The following is a 14884-nucleotide window of genomic DNA, read 5'->3' as shown; positions in this document are numbered from 1 at the left end:
ACATCTGCTCAGGGGGAAGCCCCACCCCTGTGTGATGAATGTGGGGAGCGTTTAACAATTTTACACATTTTGTGGCTGTGCCCAGGGCTTGAGCAAGAACGACGTACACATTTCCCCGAGTTTTTTTCACACCAGATTCCTTTTCACCCAGCGCTGCTAATTGGGGAGACTCCTATAGTACCATTTGATCGTGTCATAAATTACTTGAGAAAAACCGGCTTCCTACTGGAGTTGTAATTTAAACTCTATGAATTTTAACCTTGTCATATGAACCTCTTTTTGATAATTCATATAAAAAAGTCCTGAGTATGTCCCAACTAAACAAGCTTGGCGCAGTATGGCCATAGTAGCTTTGCGCCATAAAGCCCATAATCAATCAATCAATCAACCGATTCCGGACCCGGCGAGGGACAGCTGGAACGGGGCCCTCCGCTGGAGCGATCCGGGAAGCCAACACTGGTTAGTACGGAGAGCGACGGTGGTGCAAGCCGCGATTGGAGTCCCGAACTAGGGGCACCCAGCCAGAACTGATTCCTCGATCAATATCACCTATTCCTTCTATCCCCTTCTTTTGATCAAATAAAAGATGTTTTCGACAAAACAACTTAGAATGTGTTGAGAAACATCCTATTGTGCCATCTCCACCAAGATAGCCTCCGTGTGTCCAACCTTTAAAGAATGCATTCAAAATGTTTACAAATTGCATGTGACTAAGGACACTACAATTGCAGTTGAATAGCGGATAGTCATGTGACATTTGTTTTTTAAATCGCACTTGCTTTCTTTAGAGCTGAAACAAAAAAGTAGACACACGAAGGCTACCTTGATGGGAACGACAAGATGGTTTATTTGTCGACGCGCTTTGCAAGTTTTGTATTGGAGGGTTGGCGAACAAATTAATATCCAAAAATATAGCTACATAATCTTGCTAATCAGTCAGTTTGGCACAATGCATCCCTCTTTCTATTTTATTTATTCCTTAATTTAAAATAAAAGCACTATTTACACATACACATTGCAAAATATATCTTGACTTGCTCAATAGGACTGTAAAAAATATACTGCGTTGGTTCGACACGCGTAGCATCCACCACCTTTGTTTAAGTCTAGGCACAGATTAGGTGGAACATCCTGTGTTTAATAACAAATACTGCTTCTATTCCACACCTGTTAGCTCTAGTTGAACATGGCTACATTCTAGATGTCGCATCTTTGGGAAGCAGAACACTTTTAAGAAACCGGCTTACCGTTGCCCTCTCTGAGCGTTCTTTTACATTGTTTACGGGAAGTTTAGCATTCAGAGCGTCGAAGAGGTCGTTCACAAGCGCAGCGAGGCGTGTCGCGCCAGCAGAGTCGTCGCGGTTGGGGCATTTGAGATGAGAAGTCTCAGGCCTAGAGCGGTGATTCGACTGAAGAGCTGAGCGCAAGATAAGAACGAGATTGAACTTCAATTAACCCTATACCTGACCGTTTGCTTGATATTGAATTCACTTAGGTTTCTTTTTAGAGTGAGTGCAGGCCTAATTTTTATGTCTAACTGCTGCCCTTGGACGACCAACTGAAGGTGTGACTGAATTGGAGCTAACTGCATGCCCTACTCGTGCACAACTTTGAAACATACTTGAAATACACGGACGGACATTCAAGGAGAATAAGAGCCTTCAAATCAAAGCTACTGATACAACCGGAAAGGAGCCCTCATCGTTATGTGGCTGCCACCATACTTTCCAGCGCAGTGCCAAAAATACACACCCAGAAACCCGCATTGCGCCGCAAGTGTATTTTGCTTTCTAAATACTGAAACCAAAAGCTCAGTCACACTGCCAGGTTCTTCCCAACGGCTCAAAATAATTCTTGAAACTTTATATTATGATTTAGAATACTGGAATATTGTATTTGATTTTTGTATAAAGCATGAACAATACCCATGGTTCAGTAATACTTCTCATTGATTATGGTATATTTGGGCGAGTTACATAGCTTCTTTGAGTGAGCTTCTCATCGCGCACTGCGGAGAAGCGACATTTGTGATCTGAACATAGCGAGTTTCAGAGCTCTGCGCCGATAACAGTTTGATCATCCGATCCGCATTGGCCGACTTTGTATCCGCATCCGAACCGCATCCGCAGACTTTGCATCTGTACCTCATCTGCGAAATTCGGAAGCGCATCCGACCCTCAATTTGACAATTCATTTTACATAATAAAATCAAGCATGAATAAAAAAAAAAGACATCTGGATGGTTTTCTAAACCGCCTGCTTACCTTTCTACAATGAACTCTTCGTGCCGGAATACAGTGAAAGTCATTTTGTCATATTCTGTTTGGTCGTATTAATAATATAAGCCATCATCTTTCCAGAGACACTTCGCATCGCTCGAAAGATGATTACAGTCATTATAACGTCTTGGTAGTCCGTGACACTATACTCCGTCCAGTAGATGAGCTCAAAAAGAACGATTATATATTTTTTGCTTTATAAAACTCACTTTAAGCAGATGTATATTTTATAAACATGAAAATTGACGAAGGACACACTAATAGGTACACGTAGCAGAGCGCGTTGGATGGAGTACAGTTAACACAGAAAGAATAAAAACACAGAAAATATACGAGGGACAGACACACACAGTTCTTTCATTGAAAGAACTGTGTGTGTCTGTCCCTCGTATATTTTCTGTTTTTATTCTTTCCGTGTAGACAAACTGATAAGATTGCGTTATTTTATTTAGGTCAAACAATAAAAAAGTGGGAGAGGAATGAGTTAATCACTGTCGTTCCTGCCACCGCGAGACGCGACAAAGCGACTGTCGTAATCCTATGAGCCATTAAAATGCGGTTTTTAACCAAGGTGTCAAACCGAACCCGAATCGAACAACGGAACAAAGCCGTTAATAATGCGAAAGCATGGACTGTCCCATGAAGCGTAGCCAGCGGCTCTGTAACCAAGAAAAAAGTGCTAGAAGCCGGCGGCATCTGTAACCAAAATCATACTTCGATATTGAACGCGAACCGGATCAGAACCGTAATCTCCTTTGGCGGTTACAAGTTCATTGGAAATGGTTCGGCGTGATAAAATCTGAGCCGCACATTTTTACGGATGGCGGTGCGAAGTCAATCAATTATTCGCGGCGGTGGCGTCATCGTTTCAGTTTTGACTAAACAAACGGCAGCGACGATATGGATACAGCTCAGTCATGATGAAACAAAGAAGTATATTTCTTTACGTCTATGTGCAACACGAATTGGCGTCTGTGAATCGGCGTGGAGCCGTACACTTCTATACTTTGAGCTTACGATGAACCGCAAAGGACGCTACGAGCCGCCGAAGTCAATTTATAGCTCAGAGGGCATCACGTGCCCTTCCGGTTGGGCGGAACGACGCGGGGAGCGCGAAGTCACGAGACGAGCTACGAACTACGGATTGGCTCGCGTAGCTCGTAGCGTCCATTGCGGCACATGGTAAAGTAAAACTGAGTAGCGTATTTGACTATTCCGAGAGGCTATAACGAGCTATTATTTCTGTGTGTTGCTGTTATTTTTTTTCTTGCTTTTAAGCAAGAAAAAACCTGCTTATGTTCATTTTCTCCTTCCACACGGAAGGAGAAAGTGAACATGAACATAAAAGTAAAAAGAAAAAGTTGACGGCTGTCGGCACGTTTGTTCCGCGGTGGCGAAATCCACAGGCACCAAGAGGCGAAACCGCGACGAACGCGACACTGCGGTGTTGTTCGCCGGGACGCCAGTCGCCCAGAGCCGACGCTACTCAGAGAATTTTTTTGTCTGTGTGTGTGCGTTTTCTGCAAACAGCAGGTTGCCTGTTTTGAATATAATGCAATTAAATACAAAGGTACAAGCGATCTGGACACGCGCACCAGTCACCTAGCTCTGTTTGGAGATTTGTGTTTGTCCTTTGTCCCCCTTCTTCCCCCTTATCTAGGCGTTTCGTCAGGTGGTCTGTTTTTTTTAATGTCCTTTTTTTGTTTTAGTCGTCTTTCGTTCGGCTCTCGCTGTCTTTCTCTTCAACTCAGTCGTTCTAGCAAGTCGTTCGGGCGTGTGGGGTGGGTATAGTTTGCCGTTTCAGTCTGGATGAGCTCCGGATTATGGATGAGCATCTAGAGTGGGTACGACGTCGCCACATTCTGGAAAACTCCTATGTAGACAACTGAAGACTAATTTGTTCTTGTGGGTAGCTTGCGAATGCTGTGCGGACTGCCGTCACAGTGTCACTGTGCGTGCTGTCTGATTGACTTCACATGTGAGTACTGTACGAAAATTAAAAAGCGCAAAAGACAAGGTCAAGTGGGAGACAACACAGGACAAGCGCTTACTCGCAACTGACGTTTTAATTCGGAAGATGAGGAAGATGAAGAACCCTAACGTTAAATGTTAGAAATATTTATGAGAAAGGAGTGAAAGGATCTGAAAAGACTGAGAATTGAAAAAGAAACAAAGAAAATTAGTAAAAACAATAGGAAATGGTGGGCATTATTAAAGTAACAGTGAAAGAAATTACACTGAATATATTAAGAAAAAGAAAGAGGAAGGTAAAGCAAATTAAAAATATCTAAGGAAAATATTTGATGTACTCTAATTCTTTTGATGACAAAGTCACCGAAGGAGCACTGATGCAGGCGTCTCCTTTGGTCGCAATCACTTCAGCCTCAAGAATTTCTCGTGTTGGCTTATCTGGACACCTCTTCAGGATCCTTGTGCTGGACAGTTGCGGGGCGCATCTACAGTCCCTCACATGTAGAGCGAGATGCCCCGACGGAGAGGATTTTAAAGATAGCGCATGTTCTCTGGGCCTTACGTTGATGCATCTTCCCGACTGTCCTACATATACCTTCCCACAGGTGAACGAGATCAAATACACTACCCCGCTGCAACAGTTGACGTATTTGTTGCCGTGCCTAACACTGCATTTGTCAGGCTTTGTGCGCGGCGTGTTGACTTTGGGGCAGAGCTTTTTAAGCTTGTCGGGGGCTGAAAACACAACCGGCACTTCGAATTTAGAGCCAATTCTCTTGAAGTTGTGAGAGATTCGGTGTAAATAAGGGACAACCGCCGGTCGACTTCTTCTTTCTCCACTTCTCTTGCTTGTTCTGTTTGGTTTTATCATGCATTCAACAACGTCAGACAGGATGGAGGTGGGGTAGCTTGACGCCTTGAGCCTTGATACTTGCGCGTCAAAGCTTTCCCTTGCTGAATGAATGCAAGACTTTTTCAGGGCAGCGCTCAAACAACTAGACACAATGCTCCTTTTGACTAGTTTTGAGTGTGGAGATTCATATTGGAGTATTCGTTTCTTGGATCTAGGTGAATACATCCAACAGACGTGGTCATTTTGAAAGGTGAGTCGCGTATCCAGAAACTGGAGGTTGTTGTTAGTCGGAGTCTCGTGGGTGAAATTCAATCCTTGGGCCTGACCTAGGAATATGTTCTTGATGATGGTGATGTCGTTTGCGTCAGGGATTTTTGTCATGAGCACAAGATAGTCGTCAACGTATCTGAATATGCGTGCGACTGGATAATAATAATAATAATAATAATAATAATAATAATAATAATAATGTGTTTTATTCCCTTTACAAATACATACAAATAATGCTGGCCTACAAAAGCAGTATTCTGCTTGTGCGTAGGACCAGACAATCCAGCGAAATACATATTAATACATCATGATAAAAAAAATAAAAAAATCGAACGAGTGCAATGTGGCCATTGATACCAACATTAATACAAAACAAAGCCGCAATTCGGCACAAAACAAAATGAACACAACTATCGAAATCATCATGAGGCAAGTATACAGTGATGGGAGTAAAGCAGTGTTTATGGAGGTAATGAGAGGCACCCGTTTTTTATTTCTTTTTTTAGTACTTTTTTCGAATTTATTTTTATTAAAGGCTCAGTGAGCTCATTAAATAAGGTGAGAATAAAGTGAGCTCTGCATCTTTTTCCGTATCGCGTGTAAATTCTGGGGATTATAAACCTTTCTTTGCGCCTTAGGTCCCTAGGCTTGTCCACTGGAACCTTGAACGTCGCATCGTAGCAATAACTTATAAACGTAACGTATCTATGAAAATTTTTAAAGAATAAAATTTGGAGCTTCTTTGCTTTATCTTCCATATCTAATGTTCCGTATGCAGTTCCGTATGTGATGTTTTTAACCATATGTTCTAAAATTCTGTTTATTGCATTTGTCTTGTATGGAGAACAGTGACCATATAAAGTGATTCCATATCGTAGAATTGATTCAGCTAACGACCTGTACACCAGTAGTCTTATCTTTACGCTGCACAAGCTTCTTATTCTGTACAGATATGCTGAAACGGCACGTAGTCTTTTAGTCACAAATTCCACGTGTTGATTCCATGATAAATGTTCGTCGACGTATAATCCTGGATATTTTACACAATTATCGTATGGCAAAGGTTTACAAGTACAATTATTACACGGTGTCGAATGAAGTAAAATTCTAGGTGACATATCGATACGTTTATGAGAATTTCGGAAACACAGTAACTTAGTTTTGGCAAAATTAACGGAAATGGCATTTGAGTGAAACCAACCTATTAGTTCATTTATATCTCTTTGGAAGACCAAAACAGCATCATCATAGTTTTCATAAGGTAAAACTAGCAGCGTATCGTCAGCATACTGAAATAGCTTAGATCGTAGAGGTAGAATACCCAAATCATTTATGTAAACGTTAAATAAAATTGGTTCCAGAGTGCTACCTTGTGGTACACCACATTCGACTTTAACTGTACTACTTATATTATTCATAATTTTAACCATTTGTTGTCTGTCGTTAAAGTAATTCTGAAAAAAGTTATGAAACTGTCCCCTGAAGCCCAATCTGTAAAGCTTTTCAAGTAACAGAGAATGATCAATGGTATCAAAAGCCTTCGATAGATCTATAAAAAGTGCCAGGGCAATCTTGTTATTGTCTAGTGCTTGATTAACACAGTCAGAAAAATCTTCTAAAAGTGTAATAGTACTTTTTTGTTGTCGAAAACCATATTGCGTACCAGAAAATAAATTAAATTTATCACAAAAATTGGTCATTGTTAGTTGTACCCACTTCTCGATTATATGAGCTAATGCAGGCAGAATAGAAATGGGCCTGTAGCTCTCCAATTCCTGTTTTTTACCCTTTTTATACAGTGGACGTATAATAGATATCTTCAAGCCCTTAGGAATTCTTCCGGTATGAAAGGTGTCATTAATTATTTTCATTAAAACGTGTTTTAATTTATCAAAATTATACCGAATATCTCGTACTCTAATATTATCAAATCCTGGTGTTTTAGTTATTGGCATAGCATTTATAATCCTCAAAAGTTCGCTCTCCGTCATCTGAGGTAAGTACGCCGAACTAGAGCATCTGACCTCTGAAGTGACGGGATTAGGACCATTCAGTGAAATGTTATTTTTTATGCTTCTTACGGAGTCAACAAAATACTTATTAAATGATTCCGATAACGTTAAATAAGAATCTAATCCAGGAAAGTTTTTTTTAATTGTATCATCCACGCTATTTTTAGACTTTCTGCCAGGTAATTGGTTTACTAGGTTCCATGTCTTTTTTATATTTCTTCTCGAAGAGGTGAATTGATCTAAGTAATGTTTCCCTTTTTCTAAATGTATTTTTGCTGTCACTTTATTGCGCACTGCACGAAATTCATTTCTTAGTTCTGTGTTTTCGGGATTTTGCTTACATCTGCTCCAAAGCCTTTCCTTTTGATCACACAATTCTAATATTTCCTCGTTTATCCAAACATTCTCAGGTTTTCGTTTCTTCAACTTTATTTTTCTAGCACCTTTAGAATAAATATCTTGAAACATGTCCACTAGTTTGTCGTAAGCTACGATATGATCGAACTCGCATAAAGAATTCCAATCGAACGATTGTATTAAATTGTCGATTTTTTTTGTATCTAGTATAACTTTGTACCCATTTTCTAAATCTACATTTTCAGCAGTAATTTCGCCCAATATTGAAAGTACAGTAATGTAATGAGCAGCTACCTTTTGCTTAATGACTCCAGACAGTGTTTTCAAATTACTAATTCTTATAACTATGTGGTCAATACATGATTTTGTAATTTTATTACCATAATATTCCTCCCTCGTATAATTTTGAATGACATTTTCTAGACCAAATAAAGCGAGGGTATCAAGATAACGCGGTACTCCCTGTTTATTCTCATTCAGAACATCAATATTGAAGTCTCCTGCCAGAACTAGGTATTTGTTGTTATTAAATTTTTGAAGGAATTGTTCCAATTCATCACAGAATATAGGTATATTTGAACTGGGTGGCCTTATACAGCACACACAACATAAGAAAAATTCATTTTGTGAACAATAGCAGCACACACTTCTGCTTGTACAAATGAAACATGTATTTTTTCTGATAAGCATTTGTCATTTATGTACATCATAACTCCGCCACCTTTCCTTTGTTCTCGGCACAAGCAGAAAAAATGAAAGCCTGGCAAGGAAAATGTAGCGCAACCTGCCTCATCAGCACTGACCTCACTCAAAATAAGTACATCCAAACTTGGTAGTCGCGTAGATAAAATTAACATTAACTGATCCCAATGTCTGTAAATACTCCTAACATTTACATGAATTAAGCTTAGTTTAGTGTCAGCGTTACTTCTTTCCGCTCTGGAACTTTTCGTATATCCGTCCCACTCACGGAACGATTCAAAAAGCGATTCTATGATTACCTAATTTTGATAAAGTCTCGTTCGCTCTCAATCTGAATCACCGCCGCTCCCTCCTTCTGCCTTACGAATATCTTTCCGTTCTTCATCCAAGTATACATGTATCCTTTTTCCTTCGCACGTGCCTTGGTGGACCACAACAAACTTTTCAGCGCTCTAGTCAAGTTTTCATTTATAAAAATGTTATCGTTTCTAAGAGTAGTTCTTTTTCTCACCCACAAGTCCCGTGTACGCCTCTCGGTGAATCTCACCAATATAGGTGTGATTCTTCCTTCTTTAGCTTTTAGCCTGTGGGCAGCCTCGATGTCGTTCGAAGTCACTGGTGCTAGGTCCAGCTTCGTTGCCACTGTGTTGATTACGCTCATAACATCTTCATTCGGTCGTTGGACTATACCATGGATTTCAATATTCTGCCGTCTAGAGTACAGCTCTGCATTGTCGATAGCCTTTCTTAGTTCACCAACCTCTTCATCCCTTTGTGAAATCCTTCCCTCTAGTTCACCGATTTTCCGCTGTAGTTCATTTATTGTTTTGTCTTGGTTATCCAAATGAACGTTCAATTCCTCATACCTTGCTGTCAGATCATTCATGGCTGCCTCGATTCCTGCTATTGTTTTACTCTGATTTTCTATTTTGAGCATCATCGCGTCGGACCTCGCAGTCTGCGCCTCGAGAGACCTCTCAATGCAAGACATCCTATTAAGGACGGAGGTCAACTTTGCACTGATAGATTCATTTTGTTTGAGTAACCTTTCAAGTTTTTCCTCATTTGGGGTCAGCTCTGACGCCCCTTGAGATACCTCGGGAGTCGCAGACTGTCGTTGGGAATGCAACCTGCAGGTGTTGCATTGCCATTCGGAAATGGATAGGACGTCAAACCCTGGAATATGCCCCTGTCACACTTTGAAAGAAAAATGTCACACAAAATGGGAGCTACTCATGACCCGATGCATATTCCTTTTTTCTGTGTGTAAGTTTCTCCTGAAAAAGTGACAAACCTCGAGCACAAATAAAACTTCAAAAGCTCTAGGAAAGACGCGACTGGTATTCCACAGGTGTTTTGAAAACCTAGGGCTCCATTGGAGTCGATGCATTCACTGACGGTGTCAAACAATTGTCTGTGTGGTATTGAATAAAATAAGTCTTCAACATCTAGGGAGAACCCATATTGTGTTTGGGTTGAGTCGTCTTTCAGGTATTGAATCATTACTCCTGAGTTGGAAATCAAGAATCGGTCATCAAGTTGGAGGACAGACAAATGACGCAGAAGGTACCGCGACATTTCACCCTGCCAAGATGCCTTCTCGGTCACAATTACGCGAAAAGGACATTCTTCCTTGTGGGTCTTGGCCGTGAAAAAAACTTCCAATTGGTTTCCTTTGGATGCGATGATTTGTTTTCGTAGTTGGTTTAAATCCAACCTGTGGCACAGTTGTAGAGCCTTGGCCTTGACAAGTTTCGATTTGAAGTCAGGCAGGCGGTTGAAGTTTTTTCCCAAGGCCACCTCCGCCTTTCCTAGGTAGATGTTCTGAGGTGCCACAACGAATCCTCCCTCTTTGTCGGACAGTAACAGTTTCATATTCTTACGATGAAAGTGGCGCACAATGCTTCAAAGTTTATTCTCGCTTGCACGATTAGGACCCACCCTCAGTAACACATCAACGCAGTCATCGATGCATCGCGGTCTGTCATTTTCTGGAGCATTCGCCGCGATGTCGTGAACAGTAGATAACAAGTGGGTGCCTTGCCTTGTGGGTACTTTACTTTGGTGCTGATTCCAAGCGCTTGTATAACCACGTAAGTTTCCTAGAACGGTGTTTGCGTTCAAAATTCAGGATCACAAAACGAAATTAAGCATATTTTTCTTTTTCTGTCCTCGTTTTCACAGCACGGATTCTGATTACGTAATTTATTTTAATGAAGATTACGCCATGTTAAACTCATCTTTTCTTCTTAAGGCCACGGTCCCACTGAATGTGGCAGTTTAGGTACTTTTTGGCAGGTCATTACTCATCTCCTTTTAAATACTGTTTTGTGGGATTGGTGTAATTCGAAAGGCAATGCAATCCTCTTTCATTTGATATTATGTGTGTGTTGGTTTTACTGTTCATGCGCATTTATAGCGTTGCGAATATGATGACGCGGACCCTCACTTGCTCCGCTAGTTCATGTTTTATGAACGATTCATTAAAGATAACACGGTTCCAATATAGCAGTTTCGTTAAGGTGATGTCGGAGCAGAATGTAGCGATACACTTTTCTGGTATTTGTACTACTTTGTTTTTTTCATCCCTCCAAATATTGCCCTAAAATTGGCATTTTTCAGCCCAAATATATTTTGAATAAAAAACGCTAGGACAATGAAATTAGCTACAGGTGTAGTGCTTATAATTGGTAATATGCAGAAAAAAATTTAATGTTGTGTAAAATTTTTTGTTGAGATATTTTATATCAAACGTAGCACTTTTTTGTGCTTCGAGTCATGGTACTTCAAATGCCGCTTAGGAAATAATTAAACTATTATAAAATCTTTTATAACATTTAGAGCTACAATGGTTGCCCAAGAGGTGGACGATGGCTTTTTTTCATATTCAAAGTCATAACGCTCCAGGGCCGGTTTGCTCATCTTGCGGCTGCGGACGCGGCCGCGGCCAGGAGGGATTTTTACGTCACGTGACCAGCTCCATGGGGACAAGGAAGTACCTAGCGTCCCTGCCTAATGGCGGAGAGATCCGCATCGCTTCAAGCACAAAAGCCTAATTTCGCTCGCAGAAACTGATTGGAGGGACTTTCAACCGGAATCTAATTGACCGCCCCTTTATACTGTAGGAGCGGCAGGTAAAGTTACGGCCAGGGAGGGCACATAGGAGCCAAAATAAAGAAAAAAACACGAGATAAAAGCGGTAGCAGTATTTTTATATACCTCCGCCGGCGCCGCGCCTCGCGCCTTCTGTTGTGGTCGGGAGAAAGAAGAAGACGCCGTTTCGAACGGTCGTGCTTTCAGGTTCTCCGTTGAAAATCAACAATCGGCCTCAGGCCGAGGAAACCCATCTACCTCTGCTTCTTATTCTGGTAACAAAAATCACAAGATGTACTCGGAGAACACTGCAGCGGCACCCGTGACCCCAAGAAACGTTCCTGTTCCGACAACCGGCCAAGATGAGTATAAGATTATACTTCCACGTTTTCCACCTGGAGCCTTGTGCGTAAACTCGGTCTTCCTCCACGCTGACCTCACGGGTCGGCCCTACCGTGCAGTTGACTTTCGCGATGGACTTAGAGGAGTCGTCAATCTGAACGAAGTGGTATCTCTTGGTCAGTTTCAGATGAGCCATGTGTGGATGGCGACGCTGGCTAGTCCAGAAGCCACAGAAAAGTTAAAAACCGCGAAAGAACTCGGCGTGAAAGGGAAAAACTTTTAATCATCGATCCGAACTCAAAGGATGTGAAGCTCAAGCTACTCTGGCTGCCGTCATACTTGGAAGATAAAAAAAATCGTCGACGCCTTAGCACCGTTCGGCACGGTTCGAAGCATCGCGCGAGAAAAGTGGGGCGTGCCAGGAATGGAGAACATGGAGACGCTGAATAGGGAGGTCTGCCTAACACTGCACGACACCGTGACGTCCGAAGACGTCCCTCACCTACTGAAGGTTTATGGCATACAATCCCTTCTGGTAATGTCAGGACGACCGCCCTTGTGCCTACGTTGTAAGAAGGTTGGTCATATTCGACGACAGTGCCGTACACCGAAATGTGCTCGTTGTAATAGATTTGGGCATGAAAGTGACGAGTGCTTTTCAAGTTATGCAACCGTACTACGAGGCTCTGGCAACGACCCTGACGCCAACCCGGAACTTTTGATGGACATCTCCGAGGTCGTGGACGCTAGCGGAGATGTTCTCTCCACTCAAGCGCAGCCCAGAGAGACACTGCCTCAGAGTTCCGGTGAGAGCAAAACACAAGATGAAAAGGAAGCTTCGGAAATACTCCAAGACACAGCACCGACAGAAGCCGTGAAAGCAGCTCCCCAGGAAGAACCGATCAATGACATCTCTTCAACGCCGGAAACGGAAGTACCGAAACAGTCAGCGGTGCCTGCAGACGGACTTGCAACGTTCGACAACAAAAGTGACCCGTCAGCAATGGACTTGAGCCCTAGCACGTGCAAGGACAGTAGTGACACCAAGAGGAAAAAACACCCGCCTGACACCATCGCGAGTAAGCGGAAACCCTCCCCTGCACACTAGAGTATACATGAACAAACCCCACCCTTCCCCCTCCCCTCGCCCTTCCTCCTCCCTCCCCTCTACCCCATCCTCATTCCTCTCCACTTTCATTACCTTTAACTGATAGCCTTCGTATTGTTACCCTAAATGTAAGAGGATTTAACTCCCGAAAGAAGCAATATCATTTGAAACGTTTACTTGAAGACAAAGAGGTAGACTTTCTAGCCGTACAGGAAACAAAACTGTCAACGGTAGAACAGGTAGAACAGGCCATACAATATTTCCTGTCTGACTACGAGGTATGCGTTAGCCATGCTGTAGGTCTTTCCGCAGGATGTTTATTGTTTATTAGAAAGCCTTTCATTTGTCTGATTTAGTAACCACGACAGACCTTTGCGGGCGCTTCATTATGTGCGACTTCCGAGTTTCCGACATAATGTGGAGAATGCTATGCGTTTATGCGCCGAATGAGGTGAATGCCAGAGTAACTTTTTTTAATCAACTGCGACCTTATTTACTTTGCGATAGAATGGTAGTTCTGCTTGGAGACTAACTGCGTTTGCGACGGAGCAGACAGAGCACCATATAAATTTCGAATTGACAAAAGTGAACGACTGCTACAGGACATTGTGGACGAGTCGAATATTTTTGATGTTGCATCTTTTCAGCTAAAGGAAAAACACTTACCATATACCCATTTTCAAAACACATCACACGCAAGACTTGATAGAATTTACTGCTCAGTAGACCTTACTGACAATTTAGACGGTTATGCCGTAGATCCAGTTTTTTTCACAGACCATTGCATGGTATCAATAACAATTGGAAGGAAACGAAGAAAAAGGAGTATAAACTGGAAACTATGGAAACTTAATAACCAATTGTTAAAAGATGAAAACTTTGTCGCAACTGTAACCGATCTTTTTGAGCAAATAGGGAAAACAACTGAACATATATCTGTTAAATGGGAGCTTTTTAAACAAGAGTTAAAACAAACTGCAATTGAGAGAGCTAGTGTTATAAAATTCCAAAAGTCTGAGACCGAGAGGACGTTGATAAGTAATTTGCGAGCCTTAGTTCAACTTGAATGTCAAAACTCTGGACAGGGTTTGGAAGATATTATCCGCATAAAAGCTGAGCTCGATAAATTTTATCAAGAGCGTTATCAAGGCGCTGTTATACGTTCTCGTGCTGTAAAATATTTTTTGGGAGAACAACCGACAAAAAAGGTTTTGGGGGAGGAGAAAAGGTATGCGATGACTAAAGAAATTCAAGAGATAAAGCAAAACAATATGATTATTAGAGATAGCGACGCTATAGCCGAAGTCTTCTTTGAACATTACAAAAAAATATTCGGCACAAATATTGCCGCCACAGATAAAGATCACCTAAAGGAACCTGTAACGTTGCTTCCCCAGTTAGGAAAATATCAAACAAAAGAATTGGAAGAATCGATCAGTTTAGCTGAGGTAGAAAACGCTGGGGATGCACTTCCAACAAACAAAACCCCAGGACCGGATGGTATTACTTCAGAATTTTATAAACTTCGCAAAAACACCTTATGCCCCATCTTGCAGGAGATTTTTCAAGAGGCATACAAAAACAAAAGTCTACCGTCCTCCTTTCTGCATACACACACTATTCTTATTCCAAAGACAGATGACAAAAACAAACTTTCACAAGTGACTGGCTATCGACCAATCACATTATGCAACGTGGACTATAAAATATTTGCAAAAATACTGACTAATAGATCGCAGCGCGTCATTTGCGATTTAGTAGGGGATCACCAGACGTGTGGGATCCGTGGAAGGTCCATTCAGACAAATATTCATATTGCGAGGAGCGTATTAGAGTGTGTTACCAACAGCAGTTCTCAGGTAGCGATGCTTCAAGTTGATCTCGCAAAGGCATTCGA

Source organism: Ixodes scapularis, unplaced genomic scaffold, assembly GCF_016920785.2.
Source record: "Ixodes scapularis isolate PalLabHiFi unplaced genomic scaffold, ASM1692078v2 PGA_scaffold1__304_contigs__length_218370807, whole genome shotgun sequence".
NCBI lineage: Eukaryota > Metazoa > Arthropoda > Arachnida > Ixodida > Ixodidae > Ixodes > Ixodes scapularis.
Note: the sequence above shows the minus strand (reverse complement) of the source record.